This window comes from Mauremys reevesii, linkage group 4, assembly GCF_016161935.1.
Source record: "Mauremys reevesii isolate NIE-2019 linkage group 4, ASM1616193v1, whole genome shotgun sequence".
Taxonomy (NCBI): Eukaryota; Metazoa; Chordata; order Testudines; family Geoemydidae; genus Mauremys; species Mauremys reevesii.
Genome location: NC_052626.1, coordinates 39,922,472 through 39,937,526, shown reverse-complemented (window position 1 = coordinate 39,937,526; position 15,055 = coordinate 39,922,472). Strand labels below are relative to the sequence as shown.

Here is a 15,055-nt window from a genome sequence, read left to right as displayed (position 1 = left end):
AGTGAGGCACATATTTAACATGCCCTCTCCTGGAATTCAGCATATTGGAAGGTATGATGGGATGACATGACATCCCCTCCCTCCCCCACTCCAGTGCACTCTGCTCCCTACATCGGAGAGCAGGAAACCTTTTTTCTCACCTGGGGAGGAGGCATAGGGCAGGTGGTAGGAGTTCTAGGTTTATTATGGCTTCTTGTTTGGAAAATCTCCCCCCTCCCCATTTATTTAGGAAATACTTTAAAGATTGAACAGCTTCTGTTTTTCCTTTTGTTTCCAATCTGGGGTGGTGCTGGGTAAATTAAAAATAATGGGGTGAGGGAAGAATCTATCTGACCTTTTTTTGAACCTCTGAAAAAGTGAGATTCAAATTCTGGGCAAAGATTTCAAGTAGTTCTTAGTTTATTTGAAATGGTTCCCCTCTCCTGGAGAGAACCTAACTGGCTGCTGCCTTCCTATCTGGTTCACAGGCACCAGACTAGAAGTTGCAAAAATCTGGCCGCAGGAACCTACTGCAGCTTCAAGACAAACCTAAAAGGGAACTGGCTAGCCATGGAAGAGCAGTTCTTCAGGAAGATAAACACATGGTGTGCCAAATTCTGTACCTGCAGATCTCCTGTGCAACCCCACTGAAGTCAGTAAAGTTGTATGGAGGGCAAGTAGTGGAGGCAGCAAAGCCTTGTGGTTAAATAATAAGATCGGGAGGCAAGAAGAGCGCATTTTTCACCTATGGCTTCCCAGTTAAAATCTAGCCCAGATTTGTGTAGTGAATGACAATTACCCTGAGATTATTATTTTGTGGCCTATGTGAAATGTGGGGATGCACGAAGGGGGTTGCAAACCCTTTGGGGCCACAGAGGAGGTCCTTATGCTCATGATACCCCCATATCCCAGTTTCCCCAATAAAGGGAAGTGGTCTAAGTGAGATATTATGTGGGAGGGCTCTAGGACCCAAGGGAGTTGAGAAGGAACACCTGGAAGCTGAGTCACTAAAGGCAGGTGCTCGTCATAGCTAATGATGGAGTTTATGGCAGTTCTGAAGAGGTTGCTAAGGGAATTGCTTTTCATTTCTCATAGAAGTTCAGGAAAGCCACTTGGGAAGTTACTGAAAAGTGAGTTCAGATACTGTGTGTGACTGTTTATTTTTTTGTCTGACTAGTAGTTGGGTTTGTATAAGTAGCCAACCCAAGGGCACTGTGGTGGCCTTACAGTCAATTCCTTGGTAGTGCTCGCCTTGAGGCCTTTATAAGAAAGAGGTTTTCCTGTTTGGTTCAGAGGAACCTCTGGAAACATGTGCATGTGGGATCAGAGCTAGGTTTGGGGTCTGGCTGTGAGGTGTCTGGATGGTTCCTAATGATTCCATCCTACCCTCCCCTCCCCCCTGCCCCAAATAAACTTGCCTAGTACAAAAGCAGCCTCTTGTTGTTAGTCTTCAGAGAGGACCAGGACTGAATGGAGTATGGAGATTTAACCTGCCTTGCACCATTTAGAGGCAAGTTGTGATTGAAGCACATTGGTCAGAAGCAGCAAGCGTTTGTGTTGGAAGTATATGTCACCACTCGATGGGGCATTGTATCTGTTTGAGGGTTATGTAGAGGATGTTAGTCTCCTGGTGGTGTTACTCTAGCATCTTCCTCTGGAGCTAAATTCATACACCCATCAAATGTAGTTGGAGCATATGGAAAGCTCAGCCTATTCAGTCCTCAAGAGATTATTTTTAGTGAAATGGTCAAAGCTAGGTTGTGCTGTGATTATTTGTTTATGAGGCGCCATATCATATTAAGGAATAGCCCTTCATGAACACTGCTGTAAGGTAAGGAAGGAGGCTCTGTAACCTAAAGCGATATTAAGATATAACCTGATTATTATTTATTGATATTGTGGGAACACTTAGGAGCCCTAGTTGTGGACCAGGACCCCATTGTGCTAGGTGCTGTACAAACAGAGAACAAAAAAATCAGGCTCTGCCCCAAGAAGCTTACAAGACAAGAGACCACAGATGAATACAGACAGATGGGAGTACAAGGAGACAATGAGTCAGTTTTGGTCAGCATGATCGGCAGTGGTCTCAGCACACCAACAGCTGAACTGCTGTTAAGCTTTTTGTTGGCATGATGGCAAAGGATTACAGTAGAAATTCAAGCTGCAGCTCTTGCTTGAGTGTTTTGTGCATGCATCTTCCGTCTGTTTTGTTTAAATACATTCTCTTCCATTTGATGAGATTTACTGTCTCAAAACTTCCCACTGGATCCAGCAATGAGGTGTGCACTGCAGAGGTCAGAAGGGGAGTGAGGTGCTGAACACAGGGTTTTGTTATTGAGAGTTTGAGGATGTTGGGGGCTGGGAAGAGAGGAGAGAAGGGTCTTAGGATTGGGGAGTGGAGAAGTATATGAGTTGGAGTGATGTGGTGTCAGTGAGAAAAGGGGGCAGGGTGTAGTGTCTGAGAAGAAGTCTATCCATTGCCATGCATGAGTGAAAATGTTGGATGTGTTGAAATTGGTAATTCTGGGGTGCTCTCTCTTGTGAGTCGTACTGACTTCACTGTGCTGCAGGGAATGGTGGAGGTGATTCAGTAGGGATTGTGTTTCCCTCTGTTTGAGCTACCACAGTGCTCACACATAAAGTTACATGGATGTTGTGAGGAGCTCTCTTGCATGCAACATGAAATGAAATTATCTTGGGAGATGTTACAGAGCTCTTGTCACTTCAAAAATTGTTGTTAATCTGATTAAATTCCATTGTGGATAATAGTTACCCCTACCATTTAAATTAGTTGTTACAATCTTCATTTGCTGCCTTAAACTTGTTGTGTAGTGCCGTTGTGCGCTGTTAAATAGCTGCCATGTTCAACCTTAGAAGTGACTGCATTTCCACAATGTGTGTGTGCGCGCGCACATGTGTAAAATACTTCAGGATTCCTTGGAATGAGAGGAGTTGTGTAAGTGCCAGAGTTAGCTTCTCTCTGTAATGTACTGGCTCTTGAGGAATTGCCATACTGGATCAGACCTGAGGTCCATCCAGGCAGGTATCCTCCCTCTGACAGTGGCTGGTACCACATGTTTGAGAGGAATGTTGGAGAACCCCGCAGCAGGCACATGTGGGATAATTTGCTCCCTCCCCATTAAGTCTTATCCTGATCTCTAATAGTTAGAGAGTGGCTTGAGTCCTAATCTATGAATTCAATATCCCTTTCAGAATTTTTGCTAGAATTAACTATGACAACTCCTATATTCTTTGTATTCGGGTGATGTTGCCCTCTAGTGGCTGACCTTCAGGAAGGATAAGGGATTATTACTACCATAGGGAGATCATCATCTTTAGTTCGAGTGACAGAGGCCTGTGCTTTTTGGAGTTGAAGGACTTAGGATTCTACTCTGCAGCACATGAATATGTCTGGGGATAAGTTGTTGTGTAATCACAACAGCTGATATGATTGGGGCATGCTAGACCACTAGTCAAGGTGTCAGGAGATCATCTTGGCTAGTGCCTAGTTGGATGACATTCCAGCTGAATACTGAATAACTTGTTTCTTCTGGGGTTCCTTGTAACTCAGTGAGAGAACCTAGAGTCTGTGGACACTGCCGACTATATCAATGCCTTTGCAGCCTGAAACACTCTCCCTCCCTTCCCAAGCCTTGGTGTCAGCACCTTTTTGAAGCTGGGTCTAGAATCCACTTGCTTTTGGAAGGAAGGTCTTCATGATGGGATGGTGGCTAGATTTCTGTGTTATCCACTTCATTTAATACTTGTGGTGTATTTATGTTCAGGTGCCTAAAAGGATGTCTCTCCTGTGTACTCAAGGAACATTATTATTTCCTGAAGGATCAAATGATTTTGGAATTGTTCTGTTGGTTTCTGGTTGTATTTGAACACCCCTCTCTGGGCAGTGCTATACTTTATACTGTGTTCCATGTTTATAAAGTTAATTTGTATTTTTACCTGTGTCACCAATAAATTCTCTTGTTCTTCAATTGTTCTTCCATGGGTCATTGTTGGAAAAGTGTTTTGACTGGCAATACCAAGCTTCTTATTTATACTCCCCCTGTCACTTGTGATTTAGCTAATATCACATGGTCATGTTACCTGCCGACCACAGTCATGATAGGAAAGTGCTTGTTGTTAACCCCTATGTTACTGTTCACAGCCTTCCTCTTATTTACATGTGCTGTGCCACTGACATCTTTTAGCAGCCCAGTGGGGATTGAGGGAATGCTAAGGCATACCGTGTATGTTCAGTAGCATGGTACCGCTGGTAGTTAAAATGATCTAAAACTTACAGCACAAGCTGTAAGACTAAGACCCTGTTTTATGGGGCACCCACTTAGGTAATCTTTTGTGGGTAGAGTGGCTGTCCAGAATCCTCTACTCCAGAGGACCCCAATTAATGTCATTATCGGACCTTTAGTGCTAAAAGGGGCTTAAAGAGAGGCCTCTAGAAATGGGAATTGGGAATCTTGGGATCTAATCTTGGTTCTACCACAGACTTGTTGTGTGCCCTTGGGGACAGGTCACTAAAGGCACTTGGTATTTTTGTGGTCTTGGGCCATTCATGTCCCTCTGAGCTTCAGTTTTCCCATTTGTAAAATGAAGGGGACAAATAGGTAGTGTTGCTCAGTGTTTTTTTTCCCTCTTCTTAGTCTCTGATCTTGGTGGATTGTCCCTAATAGATGCTCAGAAAATCATTTCTTAGAGCTGCCTAGTGATTCTGATCTCTCCAAAGTCACACTGGGAAAATGCCTCTGTTCTTGATCTCACTTATTTACTATTTCAAGTTTGTTTGTTCTCTTTAATTTTTGTTTCTGTCCATGTTAAATCCATTATTCTGGTAACAAGAACAACTTCTCCCTTTCTGCTGTAAAGCCTCTTTTCTCTTGTACCTGTCCAGATATTTTCATGCAGCTATGTTCAAGCATTTGTTCTTCCTGAAGTCTCCATCCCTCCCCCACCTCCCCACGCACTCCCAGGCTGGGCTGAGAAGGAAGGCAATATAGTCAAGTGGATAGGGAAGGAGACACAAGCTTTTCTTCTAGCTCTGCCACCGACTTGCTGTGTGACTGGAGGCAGGTCACTAGCTTGGTTTCTCCATCTCTAAAATGGGTCCCAAAATTCAGGAGAAGAGGGTTACATTCTTCTCCTGAGGGATCATAGATATTAGACTGAATTTACTCACCTCTAGTTTATATTCTTCACTTTGGGGCTCAGTGCAAGATTGTTTCCCTACACTCTGTTCTCTAGTGCTTTATCCAATCCTGTTCCGAGTATCACAAGCAATAGGGCTGCCACTGCTTCCCTTCAGGAGACCCTGCCATAGTCTAATGCAAAGTGTAAGGCAAACAGTGTAATTGTTCCAAAGCTATGGTCTTAGCTGCAGAATATGGAGACAGGCTCATGAAATGAAAGAAACTCAGCACTGAGGGAGTCTGCCAGGCTCCATGGAAAAACATACTGCTTTGTAAAAGGACCCGATAGACATGTGGAGAGGAGAGGTGCTTCTAGCAACTGTCCTTAGAGCCAAGTGTAGCAAACCACTTCTCCAAAACCTGCCCCCAACTGGTCCCTGGTAGAGACAGTTTTCTGTTACTGAATCCAGCCCACCCCAGACCTCCCTGCAGATACTGTATTCTGTTGGAGCAGATGAGTGGGACACAGATTTGTAGGTGGACTAACAATCTGGGGTTCCAGCACAGTCTTTATATGATACCCAGTTTGGTTCTGTCTCCAGAATTCAGACATGTAGGTTTTCATTTAGGCCCATCTCTAGTTCAGAAGTGGCCCAGGCTTGGCTGTCCCTTCAGATCATGTGTATTCTGGGATGCCCCTGGTGGCAGGGGATTGTGGGGAAGGCCTCTCATTGAATGAGGGTGAGATGTGAAGGCAGTGGCTGGATGAATAGGATGCATGAGATTCAGAGCATTGGCAAAGGGCAGGGCACCTGGCTAGGACCCTTCTTTCTTCATCATATACATAGGGTTGCATTTCCCACACTGTGACAGACTGGCTAGCTGTGTTAGGGGTGCAGTAGTGGTGTATGATGGACCCAACGGCTGTAGGTCTCTGGGATCTAGTCCAGACAGTACGTGTGCTGGAGTTCATGGGTGGGGGAGGGCAGACAGCCTTTGCTCTTGATTTCTGCTGAAGTCAAGCTCTTGGTACTTATTCTAATGCCGTTTGTGTTGTCTAATCTAAAACGTGTGCAGACATAGGGACGGGTAAATTGATGACCTTGCTGTCTGCCCATCTTTCTCCCCTGATAACCAGATGGCTGAGAGGCACAGGCAGTGATAAAGCTGGGCCAATGCATAGAGTTCAACTTTTGGGTGGCCAGTGGTAGTTAATGCCCCGGCCTTCTTCTCTGAAGACCTAGGATCAAATCTTGGTAAAATCACAAGTGAAAGGAGTTTGAAGGTCTCGGCTTAAGTTTGAAGGTCTCTAATGTGTGTTGGTCTGTGTTGCAGAAACCACCATGTAATCTAGTGCATCTGGAGCATAACTGGCTCAGGAAAAGCACATTAGCATAATATTGTTGGGGAAGAGTGGGGGACTGTAGGCCAGGACCTGAGGGCTTCAGCAGAGCTGTGTTGGTGTGGGGGCGTACTTGTCAGGACAGGAATAGCAGAAGGGCTGCAGATCAGGACTGAAGGGTTTTGGTAGAGCTGTGCATATGTGGCCCTGTGCATGTCAAGGGGATAGTGTTTGGAGGGACATTTGTGAAACTTTGTGGAGAAAGACAGTTCACACACTGCCCAGCCAACAGCCCACATTTTCACGAGGACCAAATGAACAGACACACTGTCACATGCACACATAATCCCTAATGTTGGAACATTAGTGCATACACTCATTCTGGGTGTTCCTTTGTCCCACCAGCCAATTGGGCAGACAAAGCACCTGTTGCCTTCCTGCTCTGAGAATGTGTCCTGGCTGCTTCCTGTAACATATGCAAGTGAGGCCCCTGGTAGCACTGAGGCACGTGCTGGCTGTCACTGTGTTTGCCTAAGTCTTAAACTTCTATTCTCCACCTCATTCCTTTGAACTCTGCCCACTGCTCTGTGAATACTAACACCAACATATAAATTATCCAGCAGGGCTCTGGCACTGTAGCAGCCTGTGTTTTCAGTGGCGTGCATACATAATCAATCCCGAAGGCTGCCTCAGCTTTTAACTCGGGCGTTTGCAGAGACCTTAGGCTTTCAGAGCTCTGAACCGCAGGCTGCCTGTATGTCCTCCCCTTCCTCCTCCCCCCCCCCACACCCTTGTGTCTGGCTGGGTAACACATCACATTACAGATCTGCCTAGAGGTGGCAACTCTGGGAGCTTCTTACAGTGAGATGTGGGAGAATAGGTTACTCAAACTTCAGTAGAGAGTCACGGTCTTGTGCCAGACTCTTGATCCCTCCCTCCCTGTCATATAGGAGTCTTTGTCCCTGGTGGTGCACTAACTCTATGCCCAGCAAAAAACAACAGGTGCAGCTGACTTATTCCTTTTGTTTTCTCTGGGATGTGATGGCTGTAAAGGCTGCCCACGTGAAGGACCACGTTGCCATTTAGAGGATTTCCTTACACAGGAAGTGCATGGGGTTCGAGATGTAAATAGCCCCTCTATGGTTTGATTGCTGATAAAAGCTGTGAGATTGGCTGTCTCTTCCAGGGGAAGTGAAGTACATCCTCGCTCGGCTTCTCCAAGAAATCTCAGCTGAATCTTTCACCTCTTACGTCATTAGTAGGGATGAGTGAACTGGTTTGCTCAAAATAACCAACTGCAACCTTTTATCTAAGCCTCACACTAAGGCTACTTTGACCACCAAAGCTTCATTCAGTTCTTCTGACTAATTCTCAGTGAGAAGGCATGTTGCTATAGGAAGGCCATAGGGTGCTGCTGCAAAAGGGAGGAGGTGGCCCCCCCCCTATGTAAGCAGGGAGCTCTGAGCTCCAGTTGCTCTGTCTCCCTTGAGCTGCTGCTCAATATCACCCAGCTGGTTGCCTCACAGTGTACGAGAAGAGTGAGAGGCTGAGTATAGATTGGAGGAAGAGTGGTTCAGATGATGGGGGCACAAAATGTACTAGGGGCTCAGTGAAGGGCAGAGGAGGGAAATGAATAGGGAGTCTGGGCAGCCTGAGGATTTGCTCAAGGGCTTGAGAATTCACTGAGGAGGCTTGGGTGATGGGGTTAGATACAGGATGGATGGGTGGGGCTGAGGGTGCAGAGGATACACTGGGGCAAAGGATAGGTTGATGGGGGAAAGAGTAGACTCTAAGAGGCAAAAAGCTGAGGGATGCTGGGAAGTGCTGGGTGAGAGAACAGACTGTGGAAAGGGGTTAGGAGCAGGAGATGGAAAAAGGCCTGGAGTGAAGAGAACAACATAGAGTGAATGAGGAACAGAGCAGAATAGTAGCTTCTACAGTTGTGTCCATCTCAACAGCTTTACATGCTCACCTTGGGAGGTACTTTGTCGCCTGGTGCTGGGTGTCTCATAAGAGTCTAGACAGGCAGCAAAGGGAAATAGGCAGTACAACATGCAAGGGTGAGGACAGAGCTAGGAGTCAGGACTTGGAGGTGAGGGCTGGAAAGGGGAGTAGGAGAGGAGAGAAGGGAATAGTTTGCTAGGGGAGGAGGGAAAAGACATATCGAGCAGAGACCAAAAAGGAAAGAGTTGAGCAAAGAGGTTTTTTGAGAAGAAACCAAAAACAAAGGAGACACGGTAAGTTTCAGGTTTTTTATTAACTGTTTAACATAAAAATTAGCCTAAAATATTCTAAAACCCGACACTTATGTTTCTGGAACCTTTGTGTGAGAGGAGTGGGGGCGGGGTTGGAAGATTGAGAGCTGGTCATGGAAGTGTGAGGTATTAGAGAGAGTATGGAGAAGGGGAGCACCTACTTTATTGGAAAATGAGAGAACACAACCAATATTGACAATGTAGAATGTGTAATATGTTTCTAGTCTCTTGCATCCGACGAAGTGGGCATTCACCCACGAAAGCTCATGCTGCAAAACGTCTGTTAGTCTATAAGGTGCCACAGGATTCTTTGCTGCTTTTACAGAACCAGACTAACACGGCTACCTCTCTGATACTTGATATGTTTCTGTGTCTAATGGGTAATACATATGTATTTGAGGCCCAGGAATATCAGTGCATGTCTCTTGTTTTAGGAACTACCATCAGGTTCAATTTAGTCAGTTTAAAAAAAAAAATTACTGCCTCTGGTTCTCATCTGCCAATTCTGTGGTTTTTCAGTCACATTTTAAAAATATGAGAATATGTTTTTCTCTTGTATTATATTGGTCTTATACACAGCAAATAACAGTGAAAACTTGATTGACTGTACTGGGAAAATGGTGAAACTAACTATACACAAAGTGCTGTCAAATACACGCAGTAAACAAGTGGGAGGGGGGGAAGGCATTTTCCCCCGTCTTTCAGTTCTAGTAATCGTAAGTGTTGCTTGTAACAATAGTAGGTAATTTTTTTTAAAATAAAAGTGTGGTCTTTTTTAAGTTGGCGGTGTCCCTTTAATAGAACATAATTTGCTACTGAGAACTAATTTTAGAATTCAAGACAAATAGCAAGTAGACTTCCTGGTTTGGTTTGGTTTTCTAAATGTATATTTGGTGTTTTTGCTTCATCTGCCTGAAATCTTAATATTAAGATCTGCTGAAATTCAGGAACTTGCTCTTAGTACTTCCAAACTTGCCAGGGAAGAACCCTGAGATACCTTCTCTCTACTCAGTTACTACAAATTGTCTTGTCCCCACACATCCTTTCTATGGCTGTACACCGAACTATGAGCCTCTGATAAAGACTTTAAAGAGAAACATTATGCATTTTATTGGTGAGTGAATGGGCTAAAACTAATGTATGATCTTGTGACTGGAGCAAGGGACTAGGAGTCAGGAGTCCTGGGTTTTGATGATTCCTCTGTGATCATGGGCGAGCAAGTCAATTAACTTCCCTACCTCAGTTTCCTCTTCTGTAAAATGGTGATAATGTACCTCACAAGGAGGCTTTGAGGACTGATTCATTGATGTAAAATGCTTATGAGTGCCTTGGTTGGAAATTTCTATAATTAAGGCCTAGTGTAAATCATGATTTCATAGAGTGCGTGGAAATTGTGAAATTAGCCCAATACCATGATGTTTCTGACAGTGAGGAGGTGGAAACAGGCATCCGTGGTTCTGCCTCCCTGCTGAGGCTTAGCAACTGCTCTTGGGGGTGGGGAGGGTTAGCAGGCAGGTCCCATCCCAGAGGTGTGGGGGAGGTGGCAGGCTGGTCCTATTCTGGGGAGAGGTAGGGTGTGTGGGTGGGGATGGGCTGGGGGAGCAGGGTGTCCCATTACATGGCACCAGCTGACCTGGCCCAGCCTGGTCTGGGGAAGGGATTGGGGCCTGGCTCACTCCGCTCTCAGCTTTCGCCTAGGCTGCCTGCGGAGAGTGGGTGGCACTGACAACACTGCGATTAGGAACCATGGCCCTGCCCACCCCACAGCAGCCCCTGGCAGGCCCGGGGCAGACACTGCAAGAGCTGAGATGGGAATGTGAGCAGGTGTGTGAGGGTGGCCCTGTCCCAGTGGGGAGACTGGGGTGGCGGAGATGGAGTCTAGTCTCAGCGCCTCGCCAGACAGCACTACAGTGTTGGTTCAGGCCTTCTGGCGGCTGCTGGGGGTAGGTCAGGCTGAGGCTCTTCATTACCATGTTGTCAGCGCCGCTCTGTCTCCCTGCCATCCGGACTGGAAGCAGCAGCAGCGATGGCCTGGGCTGGAGCTGAGTGCAGAGTGTGCTGGGCCCCAATCCCTGCTGCACTGGCCAGCACCATGAGGTGAGACTCTTTCCCAAGATTAGGACTGGAATGCCACCTCCTTGCCCTCCTCTGGGATGAGATTGGCCCACTAGCCCCCATGAGCAGCCGTGGCCTCAGCAGGGTGGCAGAAGTGGGGATGCCTGCTTCTGCCTCCCCGCTGTTGGAAAAATCGCAGCAGTTCGGGGGGAACTCAGCGACTGTGCATAGCCCCTGAAATTCCAACTTTCAACCCTGATGCTGCTGTGAAATTTTTTTAACAAAAAATTGTGATTTCCCCCCCACCCCCCACAGGGCCTTATCTATAATAACAGACAGATTAATAATAAATGCATGGTGGGGATTGGGGCCTGAGTGATCTATGAATAGGATGTGTGCAGCATTGTAAGATGCATACATTAGTCCTTTGTTTATTTTTGAATTACATGGGTTTTTTTTTTACCTCAAGCCTTACATGTGACAATTGGGACCTATGGGGAACGCAATCTGGGGGTAAACTCTGTGACCCAGCAAACTAGGGATGTCCCTAGGGTGAAGGCTGAGAGTGTGCAATCGTATCATTGAGTTCAAGTGTTTGGTAAAAGCTACAGGTCAGTGCTCTGCTCTGCGCCAGGATTATCTATCCCCTTTGCTCCTCCCAACTTCTACACACTCTGGAAGCCCAGCTTTTCACAAAGGGGCAAACTGAAGCATAAAGAAGTGGGATGGCCTTACATGTGTTACTTTGAGAGAATCAAACTGGGAATAGAACCCAGGAATCTTGACTCCCAGTCCTTTGCCATGAGTACTATACTGCTCAGCTGCCCCCCTACTTGGATAGGAGTTGTAAGGACATGGGATGAACATGCAAGTTTGTGTGGGATAAGGGAGAACATTCTTTCCTGCTGCTGATCTTCCCTCCATCTAACTCAGAGGTAGGCAACCTATTGCACGCATGCCAGAGGCAGCACATGAGCTGATTTTCAGTGGCACTCACACTGCCCGGGTCCTGGCCATTGGTCCGGGGGGCTCTGCGTTTTAATTTAATTTTAAATGAACCTTCTTAAACATTTAAAAAACCTTATTTACTTTACATACAACTATAGTTTAGTTATATATTATAAACTTATAGAAAGAGACCTTCTAAAAATGTTAAAATGTATTACTGGCACACGAAACCTTAAATGACAGTGAATAAATGAAGACTCGGCACACCACTTCTGAAAGATTGCCAACCCCTGATCTAACTTAATGGTCTAACCAGTCCTTGCAATTCTAGCAGGGACCCAGCCTGCAGCAGTGGGATGGGGAGACAGAGGGTGGATGCTAAGTGGTGACTTCATTGGGTCAGCCAGAAACAGAGACCAGATAGTGTTCTTATTACCAGGGCCACCTGGGGGGGGTGGGGAAGAAGGGCAATTTGCCCCGGGCCCCACAGGGGCCCCCACGAGAGTTTTTTGGGGCCCCTGGAGCGGGGTCCTTCACTCGCTCCGGGGGGGCCGGAAAACTCTTGCGGGGCCGGGCCCAGGAGCTTCTTCCGCTCCCGGTCTTCGCCGGCGGGGGGTCCTTCCGCTCCGGGGCGGAAGGACCCCCCCGCCGGCGAATTACCGCCGAAGTGGGACCCGCCGCCGAAGTTCAGCTCGGTCTTCGGCGGTAATTCGGCGGTGGGGGGCCCTTCCGTTCCAGGACCCGCCGCCGAAGTGCCCCGAAGACCCGCAGTGGGGGCCCCCCGCCGCCGAAGACCGGGCTGCACTTCGGCAGTGGGTCCCGCTTCGGCGGTAATTTGGCGGCGGGGGGGCCCCCGCCGCGGGTCTTCGGGGCACTTCGGCGGCGGGTCCCGGAATGGAAGGGACCCCCGCTGCCGAAGACCCCAGGCCCCCGGAATCCTCTGGGCGGCCCTGCTTATTACTTCACTCTCTCTCCTCCTACTGTGGGGCTCTGCAGCAGGCTTCTGTGATATTTTTTTCTTCTCCCCTTGGGCTGGCTGCACATGCTCTTCCTTCTCTCCTCCCTAGGGGAGCCATAGTCAGTGTGGGGACTCCCAATGACTCCTCTCACTACCATTCTGGATTCATATGGCTCGTTTACCTCTTTCTAATTCCGTTTGAGTCCCTAATTGCTCTTAACTGGATAAGGGGGGAAGGATACCCAAAGCATTTTTTAAAATGACCAGCCTGGGGCTAGAATTTGTAATTATATGGCCACATCCTTTCCTCCCTTCTCTCTGCAATGAGGGAGTAGTTCTTGCTCAGAAGAGCTTTTCTTTCTTAGTTTGATGTGACACTGGCAACTCTCTCAGTGACTCGGCACTTGCTGCAAGTTACTAACGCATGTTGACTCTGGTGAAGAGGTGGAGATGGGGGTGGTAGAGGCTTTCTTGTTCTAGTCTGAGGCACTGGACTAGGAGTGGGAAATGAAATCTCCTTCCCAGCCTGGAAACTGGAATACAGGGCAAAGAGAATCCAGATGACTGTGTGGGTTGTGCGTGTTGCTCTGTGCATAATTTGGGCATAGGAAAAACAAATGGGAGGAGGACTCTTTCCTTAAAAAAAATACTTTAATTGTAACAGGCCTATTTAAAACCACATTGCTCTGGCCATCTGCTCTCCTCCTTATCTGAGCAGCTCAAGGGACTTTACGTACTTGAATAACTTAAACCACACAGTCCTCTCTGGGGAGTTAGGTAAGTGTTGTTACACATTCAGGAAAGTGAGGCCTAGAAAGGCAAAGAAATTTGCCCAGAGGCACACGGGGAGTCAGCAGCATGGCTGGGCATAGAACTCATGAGTCCTGAGTTCCAGTCCCTGCCTATCTAACCACTGGATCACATTACTGCTCATATTGCAATGCAAGGTTATCGGCAGACCTGAACAAAATTCAGAATTTCCATCCCCAGGGAAATTCTGACATTTCAGCATTTTTTTGTCCTGAATCAGGATGAAAAGTGAAATATCAAATTTTTTTGCAGAACTAAATATTCGGAAACATTTTGATTGGAAATGTTGGAACATCTCATTTTGACATTTTTGATCAAAATGAAATACTGAAGTGTTTTTAATGGAAAGTTTATTTGTCGAACTGACCCAAATGCTTCATTTAGAGTCATTTCAACTTTAAAGTGCACTTCACTATTGCGACACAATGCCTTATGGATTTTGTAGTTTAGAAGCCTGTGCCTTCATTCTCCCCTATGAGTGAGGCTTCCTGGCCAGATTACATTTTGCATGATTAAGCTCTTCGTTTTCAGTTTAAACGAATTTTTACAAAAAATTTCCCAGGTTTTACAAAAGGTATTATTCATTCTCCCCCCCAAAATTTTCACCCTAATTTTGTATCATTCAATTATATAAAAAAAGAACTTAGGAAAATACAATACATTGCATGAGATATATGTATTACAATAATACATTAATCTGTGTGTGTATATGCAAAGCTGCCTCTTGAAGTAAGGCTATGTATTAGTCTAGAAGATACACACAATAAACTAACAGGCATGCACGCAAACTCTGAAGTGTGTGCGCATCCGAATGTATTGATGAATCTCATACCCACCATGTACACATTTCAGGCTGTTAGCAGATAACAGTTTAAAGATTTGACACACTAAAATGGGAAGAAAATGAAAATCCGTATCAGAATGTTTCAGAACACAAGGAAGCATTCGAAAGTTTTAAAAAAACACACTCAACTTCATCCTTTTCTCCTATTTATGTGCTGCAAATGAAGTGGTATTAAATGTAAATATTTATAGGCTAATAGTTCTAAGTCTACAACAGTAAACTGTTTATTCAAATGAAAAGTTTTATTTGGGGATTAGAGATATATTATTTTCTTAAACTTAGAGGTGGTCTTATGTTTTGAGTTCTGTTTTAGTCCTGCAGCAAACCACACTAATGAATGAAATTCAGAGCATTAATCTACGGAATACTTCCCCGCCCGTCTTTCTGTCCACCAAAATAAACCCCGATATTGACCCAGAAAAATTATTAGTAGTTTTTTGCACTGATTTTCACCCGTTTTTGTTGTTGTGGTAATAAACACTGATAAATTCCCGGGGAAAATTAAGTATTGAAAAATCATTTGGATGGAAAACTCCAGTTTTCAGTTTGATAGAGTCCTTTTTAATTTTGGGGCCAGGGAATATCCTGTGGAGATCCTCATCTTCACCTCCCACCAGGGGTGACCTGGGTGACCAGCTACAAAGGATGGGGTGAGACTCCCCTTCAGGAATGCAGCTCCTCAGCACTGCTCCAGCCTCCTTGTCAGACAGGGGTGTTGCAGTTGCT

At 46.0% G+C, this 15,055-nt stretch overlaps 1 protein-coding gene across 5 annotated transcripts in view; it reads left to right on the top strand.

Annotated features, from left to right (window-relative positions):
• The window catches only part of NRXN3 (neurexin 3), a 1,505,977-nt gene that overhangs the window by 110,286 nt on the left and 1,380,636 nt on the right, over positions 1-15,055 (top strand). The gene's annotated exons all lie outside the window — the stretch shown is intronic.